This window comes from Chrysochloris asiatica, unplaced genomic scaffold, assembly GCF_000296735.1.
Source record: "Chrysochloris asiatica unplaced genomic scaffold, ChrAsi1.0 scaffold00011, whole genome shotgun sequence".
Classification (NCBI taxonomy): Eukaryota; Metazoa; Chordata; class Mammalia; order Afrosoricida; family Chrysochloridae; genus Chrysochloris; species Chrysochloris asiatica.
In genome coordinates, this window is record NW_006408529.1 from 28516852 (window position 1) to 28526901 (window position 10050).

The window sequence follows — 10050 nt, forward strand, 5'->3', positions numbered from 1 at the left end:
TCAAGTTCATCAAATTGTATCAGATTACTCTTTTTTCCTCTTCTTTCTTCTTTTGGTTGGGCTCTGATCAGCCAGGTCAAGTGGGTATTATCTGCAAGTGTGGGTGTTTTTGTGCATATATGCCCTCTCTTTTTATCAGCTGCATGCTTTACTCTCCACATTGTAGGGCTTAGCTTGCCATTTCATTGCTGTTTTTCCCTCCATTATTTGATATCTTGACTACTGCTTCCATGAGTGTTGATTGTTTATCCAAGTAAAATGACGTCTTTGACAACTTCAATCTTTTCTACATTTATATGGATATTATTTATTGGTCCAGTGGTGAGTATTTTGTTTTCTTTATATTGAGATGCAATCCATACCAAAGGCTGTGGTCTTTGATCTTCATCAATAAGTGTTTTAAGTCCTCTTGGCTTTCAGCAACCAAGGCTGCATCGTCTGTATCTCACAGGTTGGTAATGAGCCTTCCTCCAATCCTGATGCCTCAATTTTCTTCTTATAATCCCGTTTCTCAGATTATTTGCTCAGCATTCAGACTGAATAAGTATGGTGAAAAATACAACCAAGGCACAAACCTTTCCAGTTGTTCAAACAACTGTCTGTTGGTCTATGTAAAGGTTCCTCATGAGTATAATTAAGTGTTCCAGAATACCCATACTTTGCAATGTTATCCATAGCTTGTCATGAGCCACACAATCGAAAGCCTTTACGCTGTCAATGAAGAACAAGTAAGTATCTTTCTGGTATTCCCTGCTTTCATCAAAATCCATTGGACATCAGCAGTGATATCCCTTGTTCCGTGTCCTCTTCTGAAACTGGCTTGAATTTCTGGAAGTTCTCTGTCAATGTATGATCACAGCCGTTCCTGTTTATACCTTTTGAAAAACTTAATGCGCATGGGATATCAGTGATATTGTCTGGTGATTTCTGCATTCCACTGGGTCTCCTCACTTTGAAATGTGCACAAATACGGATCTCTTCCCGTCAGTTGGCCAGGTTTCTTGGCATAAATAATTGAGTGCCTTGAATGCTGCTTCACTTTGTTGAAAGATTTCAGTTTGTATTCCATCAATTCCCCATGCCTTGTTCTTTGCCAATGACTTTAATGCACCTTGGACTTCTTTCTCTTGAAATGGCTAAAAATCACCCAATTTTTTTTTTTTTTTTGGTACAGTGACTCTGTGTATTCCTTCCATCTTATTTTGATACTTTCTTCATCATTTAGTATCTTGCCGATAGAATCCTTCAAAACTGCCCAGTCAAGATTTGAATTTTTTCTTCAATTCCCTCTGCTTGAGAAAGGATGAGTGTATCAGCACCTGATTATTGAATATTGAAACAGCATAAACGACAACTATACACATGGACCTCACCAGATGGAATACACAAAAATCAAATTGACTACATATTGGAAAGACATGGTGGGAAAGCTCCATATCATCAGCCTAAACAAGACCAGGGGCAGACTGTGGAACAGACCATCAATTGCTCATATGCAAATTCAAAATCAAGCTGAAAATAAAAAAATTTGGATCATTGTTGTTGTTGTAATTAAGTGCCATTGAGTTGGTTCCGACCCACAGTGACCTTGTATAGGGTTTCCAAGGAATAGCTGGTAAGCTTGAACAATCGACCTTGAAGTTCAAACCAACTTTGTGTCCAACGCATTAACCCACAGCTCCACACCAGGACTCCTGGATTATTGTAAGAAACAGTATATCATGGTGTTTGTATTGCATCTCTGGGAGTGGCCTGCATTGTGATTAAGATAGGCACCTGGCAACCTGGTTTTGACTTCATGATGTTGGCATCATAACCGTCGTTAATTGGATCATGGTAAGACAATCAACTCATACTGGGCCAATTTGCTTCTTTCTCACATATACAAGGGAGTTTCAAAAAGCTTATAGAAAAATGGAATTAAAAGATAATTTAAAATTTCAATGAATTCTTTGAAGGCCCTCACAAATAAATGAAAAAACTGGATTTTAATCTTATTAGATCCAGTATCCCCATTTACATACAGCAAATGACTTTTTGTACACTGGAGTGTAAAATCTTGAAAAATGTATAAACTTGTGAGGGGAAATAGATGAACTTGGAGTTTATAGTTTCTCCTACAAAAGCTCCTTGACCCTTAATTTACTAATGAGGAATAGAACTATGACTTAGTCAGTGTCAAATCTAATGGTTGGACCACATTTTTAAGAGATCATCTTCTGGCACTTTGTCAACAATATTGTGTTATTATTCATAAGATTTTCTGTGGCTAACCTTTCAGAAGTGTTGCACATCTCCTTTATCCTCATCTGTCTTAGTCTGGAAGTTCTGCTGAAACCTATCCATCATGGGTGATCCTGATGGTATTTAAAATACCAATGACATAGCTTCCAGCATAACAGTAATACATACACTAACATAGTATGGCAAACTGACAGAATTTATACATTTGTTGTTGTTAAGTGCCGTCGAGTCGGTTCCGACCCATAGGGACCCTGTACAGGGTTTCCGAGGGTGTAAATCTTTACGGGAGTAGAAAGCCTCATCCTTCTCCCGCAGAGCAGCTGGTAGTTTCGAACCGCTGACCTTAAGGTTCGCAGCCCGATTTGTAACCACTACGCTACCAGAGCTCCTGAATTTATACATAGTTTATACTTAATAGATAACGGTTGAATTAATTCAGCTTTGAATCAAGTTGTGTTACTTTTTAAAAATCACTGATCTTACTGCCTCCTCTGAATTCATTATGAGACACAAGTGACTATAAGATTAGAAAATTATCTATATGCCCAGTAAGCACAAATCTTAAAAGGTTTAGTTAAACCTCCTTTTCATTTGGTATTCATTTAGTTGAGGTGGATGATATTCAGCATTCAGTTAAATTTGTCATCTACTTGGACTCCTGAGACCACTTGCACAGTTGTGTAATAAAATTAATGGGATAGGAATAATGTCACTGCATCATGGAATAAAACTGTCATTGCAGTGTATCAGTTACAAAGCGCAAAATACAGCTTTTCCAGATGACTATTCTATTGAGTTTGGTATTTCTGATTCTTGACCAGTGACTAATAGGAAATAAATGGTAGTATGTAAAAGTAGAAACTACAGTTGAAGCTTTGCACCTGATGCATCAACATTTATGGATTATATTGACTCTGCAGTATATTTTAACTCAGCCCATTCAAATATACTTGTAGAGTACAGACAGTCTCAATATTATGAACGAAATCATTCCTAAGTGTGTGTCTTTAAGTTTAATTTGTAGTTCAGTTGGAACAAGGGAATACGGTTCTTATTAAACCTGACTTTTTTGCAATAAATGGCTTAAAATCTTTTCAATGGTTTAAAAGCTGCATGTGCAGCAAGTCAAAGTGAATGTGATGAAGAATATGCTTTGAATAGGGGTTGATTCTGTCATTTCGATTTTACATAACATTAAGGGGCAAGCATGGATTGTCCACAAATCTGACAATCTGATGTTTGTAAACTCATGGTTTACCTGTATAGCACTTGTATTTTGCCCAAGCCACATACTTCTATGTCTCATTAAAATATGATACTGTGTGAAGAAGCACAGGAGGAAATTATGAAGAATATCATCATAGTAACACATGCATGTAATCCTTGAATGAGTTGAATTAATATAATATTAAGCTCTGAAAGGAAATAAATTTAAATAATGTTTTATAAATAAACATATTACCATACCAAGCCAATTATCTTGCACAAATGTACTTGATGCATATTTATTGAACAGAGTTAAATTTGAGTATAAGATGTATAGTCTCCTAATCATGGAGAACTTCTTGGGGCAAAAAGAGTTTCAGCCTGCTCACTGAAGGAACGGAATAATAGCTGAGATACCACTGTGGTACATGGTTCTCTCTGTCCTCAGCTTTGGCACCACACATTCATTGTTTCATTTCCATCTCCATTGTGAGTGGGTATTTAACTTTAGTTATTTAATTTGACTAAATGTTAATTCCTGAAATAGTAAATTGGGATTAATAATTGTGTATCTGATGCATGCAGTTATGAGAATATACACAGATAGTTATGCAGGTATAGTGACGAATGCTGACCCAGAGCTATCCATGTATGTTGTTAAGTGCTGTTGAGTCAGTTCTGGCTCATAGCAAACCTGTATAGGGTTTCTGAGGAACAGCTGGTGAGCTTCAACTGCTGGCTTTGCAATTCAAACCAGCCTTGCAGTTCAGCGTGTTAACCCTCAGCACCATAGCAGGACTCCACCAATGTAACAATTACTATTTCATTATAATTGTTCATATGTGAAGAGATGATGTGTTCACCTGGGTAAAGTGGTGGGTTTGCCGGCGAGGAAAAGCTGTGTGGGAAAGCACTGACTGAGAGATGCCACTTGGAAATCTGTCCTTGCTTTGAAACTTAATTGTTGGTCTTTGCGTGGATCCATGCTAGAGATATATGTAAGTGCTTGAGCTTAATAATACCAAAAGCTCTCCAAAGGTTTTTAACTGCCTAAAGGCAGCTTTTAATTTTAAACACAGAGAAAAGTCAATCAGCTTACACCTAAAAATATGCATTGGAATGTGTTTTGCATACATTAAAACCTAATTTCACATCTCACCAAGTTTAACTACTTTTTTGCTCAACTAGTCTCAGATTCTGGGTATTTTATTTATTTATAACAGAGCACATAGGCTGTTTAAACTTGCACAGGCTACATTGAATGATTATTCTGTTTAGTTGTATGCATGCTTTCAGGAATTGAGGAGTCCTGCTGATGCAGTGCTTAAAGTACTCAACTGCTAACCAGAAGGTTGACAGTTTGAACCCACAAGCCACTCTATAGTAGAAAGCTATGGCTGTCTCCTTCCCTTAAGATCTAAGCACTTAGCAGCCAACCTAAAGGCTGACTATTGGAACTCACCAGTTGCTCTACAAGACCAAGACGTGGCAGTGTGCTTCCATCCAGATTACAACCTTGGAAACCCTACTCTGTCCTATAGGTCACTATGAGTCAGAATCAACTGGACAGCATTAGGTTTGTTTTGGTTTTGACACTATTTTGTTTTTGGTACATTTCAAAAACCTTCTACAAGTTCTGTATAAACATATAGAATTCCCCCTCAAAAAACTGTCAAAAGTACTACAGGGATATCATGATTATTATCAATTCAATATTAAAGAAAATACAAGCAACATCTTATTACCTGTGTTCCTGAAATTATATCTTCTAAATGTTATAAAAATATAAAAGTATAGAATATGTTTATAGTATTGCAGCTGTAATAGAAATAGTTACAGAGAAAATACATGGATTAGGAAAGATCTTTAGAGATTAAAATTCATCTCATGCTGAACTATTTCCTTTCATGACACTAGGCTCATAATAGAGTTGTGAAGAGATATTAACCAGGTGCCAGTTGTACGTGGGATAGAAGGAGGGTAAAGAATCCATCCATTGCAATTAGGACCATCATTTGGAGAGGCTGATGGATTAACTCTTTACCAATGTCATTTAGTCATCATGTTTTGTTTTGGGGTTTATACGCTTTACAAAACTAGCAAGAGAAACAAAAACTAAATACTATAATAGTTTAAGAAGCTCTGGTGGCATCATGGATTACGTATTGTGCTGCTAACCACAAGGTCACCAGTTCAAATCCACCAGTTACTCCATAGGAGAAAGATGAGGTTTTCTGCTTCCATGAAAATTTATAGTCTTGGAAACCTTATATAGGATCACTATGTGGCAGAACCAAGTTGATGGCACACAACCTTACCCCCAACCCCAAACATACTAGCTTATTTTAGCTTACATAATGTATAGTTAAGAACTGAACTAAAAGTTGCATAATGTTTATAGAAATGTCAGTGGTATTTTAGTTTGAGTTCCATAACCAGAAGGCTGGACTCTCAGTGATGATAAATTATGCTAACCCAGATAGGAGCTTCTTTCTGGTTCCTCATTACCTCTGAGCCCATGCTAAAAATGTGTAAAGCAACATCATCAGCAATACCATCTCTTCATTTTCCTAATTTTCAGGAATTGCTATTTCCACTTAGTATTTTGGGCATCGACATGGGAAAATCGAATAACTTGTTTACCTATACAACTAAAAAAAAAATTCTCCTAAAGCCTTCAAGGCAAACAAAGTCATAACAATATGTTTCATGAAACAGAATTTTTACATACTAATCTGCCTATTAGAAAAATTATAAAATACCATTTATTTTATTACACTTATACAATAAGTGGCTTGAATTTTACATAGAATTTATTTGATATATGCTTACCAAATTAAAATTAAAATTTGTTATTGTTAAGTGCCATAGAATTAGTTCCAACCCTTAGTGACACTGTATAAGGTTTTTTGTTTTGTTTTGTTGCTGTTGTTATTCAGATTTGGGGGATTTTTTTTGTGTTTTTGGTTTTTCACAAATACAAATTAAACACAGAAAAACTCTACTTCAAAAAATTCTAACAGTTCAAGAGAAAAGTGTATCAGTTGTATTATAGACATTTAAAACTTATCGTACAATTTAAATGTCAATGGAAAAAAACAAAAACAAAAAAACAGTAGGATCTGACATTGTTGCGTGATAGCAAAAGAACAAACCTCTAACACTTTTTCATTCCATTTTTAACCACACCAGTGAGAATCAAAATTGTCAATTTATCCAATGGCAATTTCTCCACACCAGAAGATGACTCTCAAAGGAAGACATAATTTCAGTTTTTCTTGCTTTCAAAATGTTTTATCCAATCCTGTATTTCTTAGAGGTTTTGAAACATGTAGAAAATAAGTGAGAAATATTCCAATGAATGAAACATACCAAATGTCAGTAATAAGCAAGACACATTCTTTAAAAATCCGTTTTTCTTAAAATATTCCACAAAATTGGAAGTGAAGGACTAAAAGATCAGGAGGAGAAAGGAGGGTGGGGCGCACACACCATTAACACAAAAAGGAATAAAAGTATACAAATGTTAAGCAGTTTATAACAGATTAAGCTCATACTCCAAGATACCAAAGGTGGTTGAAGAAATTCCCTCTTCTGCAGGAACTAGGGTTTCTACTGCTGTGTGATGACCAGTGAAGAGGGTTCACTGCCTTGAAGCAACGCCATTTCCCACTCCAAATCCTGGTTTCTGCACCATGCCTCCTCGAGGAGGGCCTCTCATTCCACCACCCAGCCCACCTCGAGGGCCTCCAGGTCCCCGCAGGCGGTTATCTTGACGGTCTCCTTCCCTGGCGGCTCGAGTCTTCTTCTCTTCCACATTCAGACGGACTTCACCTCTGAACATGATAGGCCTGTTACTATGAACTTTCTGAACAGGTTCAGAGTCATCAAATACAACAAACCCAAAACTGGGTAGTTTCCCACCACTGTTAATGCGCAGCTCTACCACATTCCTATAGTTTTGGAAGAAGTCTTTAAGCTCTGATTTATCCACTTCATGAGGCAGGTTGCCAATGAAGAGTTGGTGACTGTCAGTGTGTCTTACAATTCTTCGAGGTTCAACATCACCTTGCTCACCAGCCTCACGAATTGGTCTAGGGCCCCTTTGTGGAGGAATATTGATTTGTTATTCTCGCACACTTAGATCCCTCTGAGGTCTCTGCGTTGGAATCAGATTCAGGCTTAGACTCTGGACGGGGCTGTGAAGTTGGAACTTCATGAGGTGGGATCCCAGTAACCAGAACAGCTCCACTGGGAGGAAGATTCTTACAAGTCACAGATGCCCAAGAAAATGTCCTCAAGTCTTCCTGTGCTGTCTGAGCTATGTCTGCAGGCACTGGGGAAGCCCTCTGCTGAGTCTTCTCAGGAGCACTGTCTTCTAATACCGGCTCAGACTTCTCTTCTTGGATTTCAGATACAGGTTCTGGTTCTGGTTCTGGATCAGGCTCTGGTTTCACAACAGTTTCCTCTAAATGTTTTTCTAAGTCATTGCTGACAGTCTGATCACAGAAAGTTGCAGCGTCATCGGCTACCACCTCTTGTGTCTGCTGTCTTTCTTCAGGCTCCTCTACTTCCTCAGATTCCTCCCGAGGCTCAGTGACAAAGCCACCAAAGACTTCATCTTGGTATCTGAAGATATCATTATGAACATAGAACTTATTTGCAACAGAGCCCTCAGGAGCAAGGACAAATGTCTGCAAGGCTTGGTTGTTATTAGAGAGCAACCCCATCACCTGGACCCACCACTCCATCGTTTAGAGTAGCATGAGCATCAACATGGCGAATCTTAGTGTGGCAATTGGTAAAGTTTTGTGACATCACTTTCCTATGGATATCTTTTTGTCCATAGACTGCATCTGCTGGTTTTCCATTTGAATCCAATCCTCCATGGACATAAGAAGAGTTCTTACCATAAAATCTATGTAGCATGTCTGGGTCCTGGTTCATCAGTGTATAGTACTGTCTCACAAATTCCTGCCCGACCAGCAGGGGACTAGGCTTCTCCATAACCATTGCTTTGATCAATTCAACCTGCGTTGCTGAGCGCGAGAGGAACAGGTTTTGCTCCACAACTGGGTGGATGGCAGAGAACCCCAACGCAACTGCGTCCGTGTATAGGGTTTTTGAGGAGTGACTGATGAACCTGAACCATCGACTTTGTGGTTCAAACTGATTTTGCAGTCTAGCTCGTTAGCCCACAGCCACCTGTGTGTTGCTGTAGATCTTATTCTAATATATTTGTTATACTTTCTCCTAAACTACAAAGGTCCAATGTTATTGAGGGAAGGCTCAGACTATAGGTAAGCAAGCATTTCCAGTATTCAAGTATATAATGGAAAAAAAAAAAAAATGACACTTGAGAGAAAAAAATCGATATTTCTATTTTTGGATTAAAATCTATATTACTCTATGTCTTAGATTGCATTGTATAACCCTTTATGTTTCAACTTTTCTGAGTCATGATTCTCGGTGCTTTAGCAGTTACGATGCAATATGGCAATTATGTGATGATTCCCCAAGATGTGATGTGATAAAATAATATGATGATTCATGGTGGGCTGCAATATCTTTAATCCCATTATAGCCCTGATCCAAAGTAAGGGAGTTTCCCTGGAGTGTGACTTTCAGCACCTTTTCCAAGAGATAAAATAGAGAAGTGAGCAGATGAGATGGACCTACTACTAACAAGAAAGAAGGTCAGGAGTGGAGTGTGTCTTTTGGACCTAGAATACCTGCACTGTGAAACTCCTCGCCCCAGTAGAAGATTGTTACCAAGACACATGATGATTTCCAAATAATGCTCTTCTACAGATGAGGCAAAGACTTGTCTCCAGAGCCAGCACTCTGAATTCAGAATTATAGCCTTCAAAACAGTGAGAGGGAGTCCTGGTGTGGCGTGCTAGGTTAAGCACTGAACTGCTAACCACAAGGTTGGCAGTTCAAACCACCAGTTGCTCCTTGAAAACCCCATACAGGGTCACTTTGGGTCATAACTGACTCCATGGCACTTAGCAACAACAACAAACTCTGAGAGAATAAATCTGTTTGCTAACGGCATTCACTTGTGTTATTTGTGTTATAGCAGTACTAGATAACTAAGACACTTATCCCTATCTCAGTTTGCTAGAAGAAAAATGTGAACGTCTTCTTCCATTAAGATTTACAACCTTGGATCCCTATGGGGGCAGTTCTACTTTGTTCTATAGGGTTACTATGAGTTGGAATCAACTGGATGGCAATGGGGATCTCAACTTGCACATAGCCCCAAAGTGCCTTTGTTTTCAAAACATGTTTCATTAATTTATTGTCAATGGAAGTGCATAAGACTCTAAGTTAGATAACTGTTGGTAGTTTATTATTATTCCAGAGTTCATCAAAAACTGATTACAGTTTTGGGGGCTCAGACTGTTGTAGTGAATGGTTCAGTTCAGCTTGTCTTGGTGAAGACACTTTGCAATTTGTGCCAAGAAAGCTTACATTTTCTCCTCCTATTGTGCAAATACATCAGCTTGAGGACTAAGGTGCACCTGACCCAAGCCATGGTATTTTCAATAACCTCATATGCATGCAAAAGCTGGGCAGTGAATAAGGAAGACCATA

The 10050-nt window shown here is 38.2% G+C and overlaps 1 pseudogene; it reads right to left on the bottom strand.

The window, feature by feature from the left end:
- Positions 1 to 7093: 7093 nt before the first annotated feature.
- Positions 7094 to 8463, bottom strand: LOC102836126 (annotated as a pseudogene).
- Positions 8464 to 10050: the final 1587 nt, after the last annotated feature.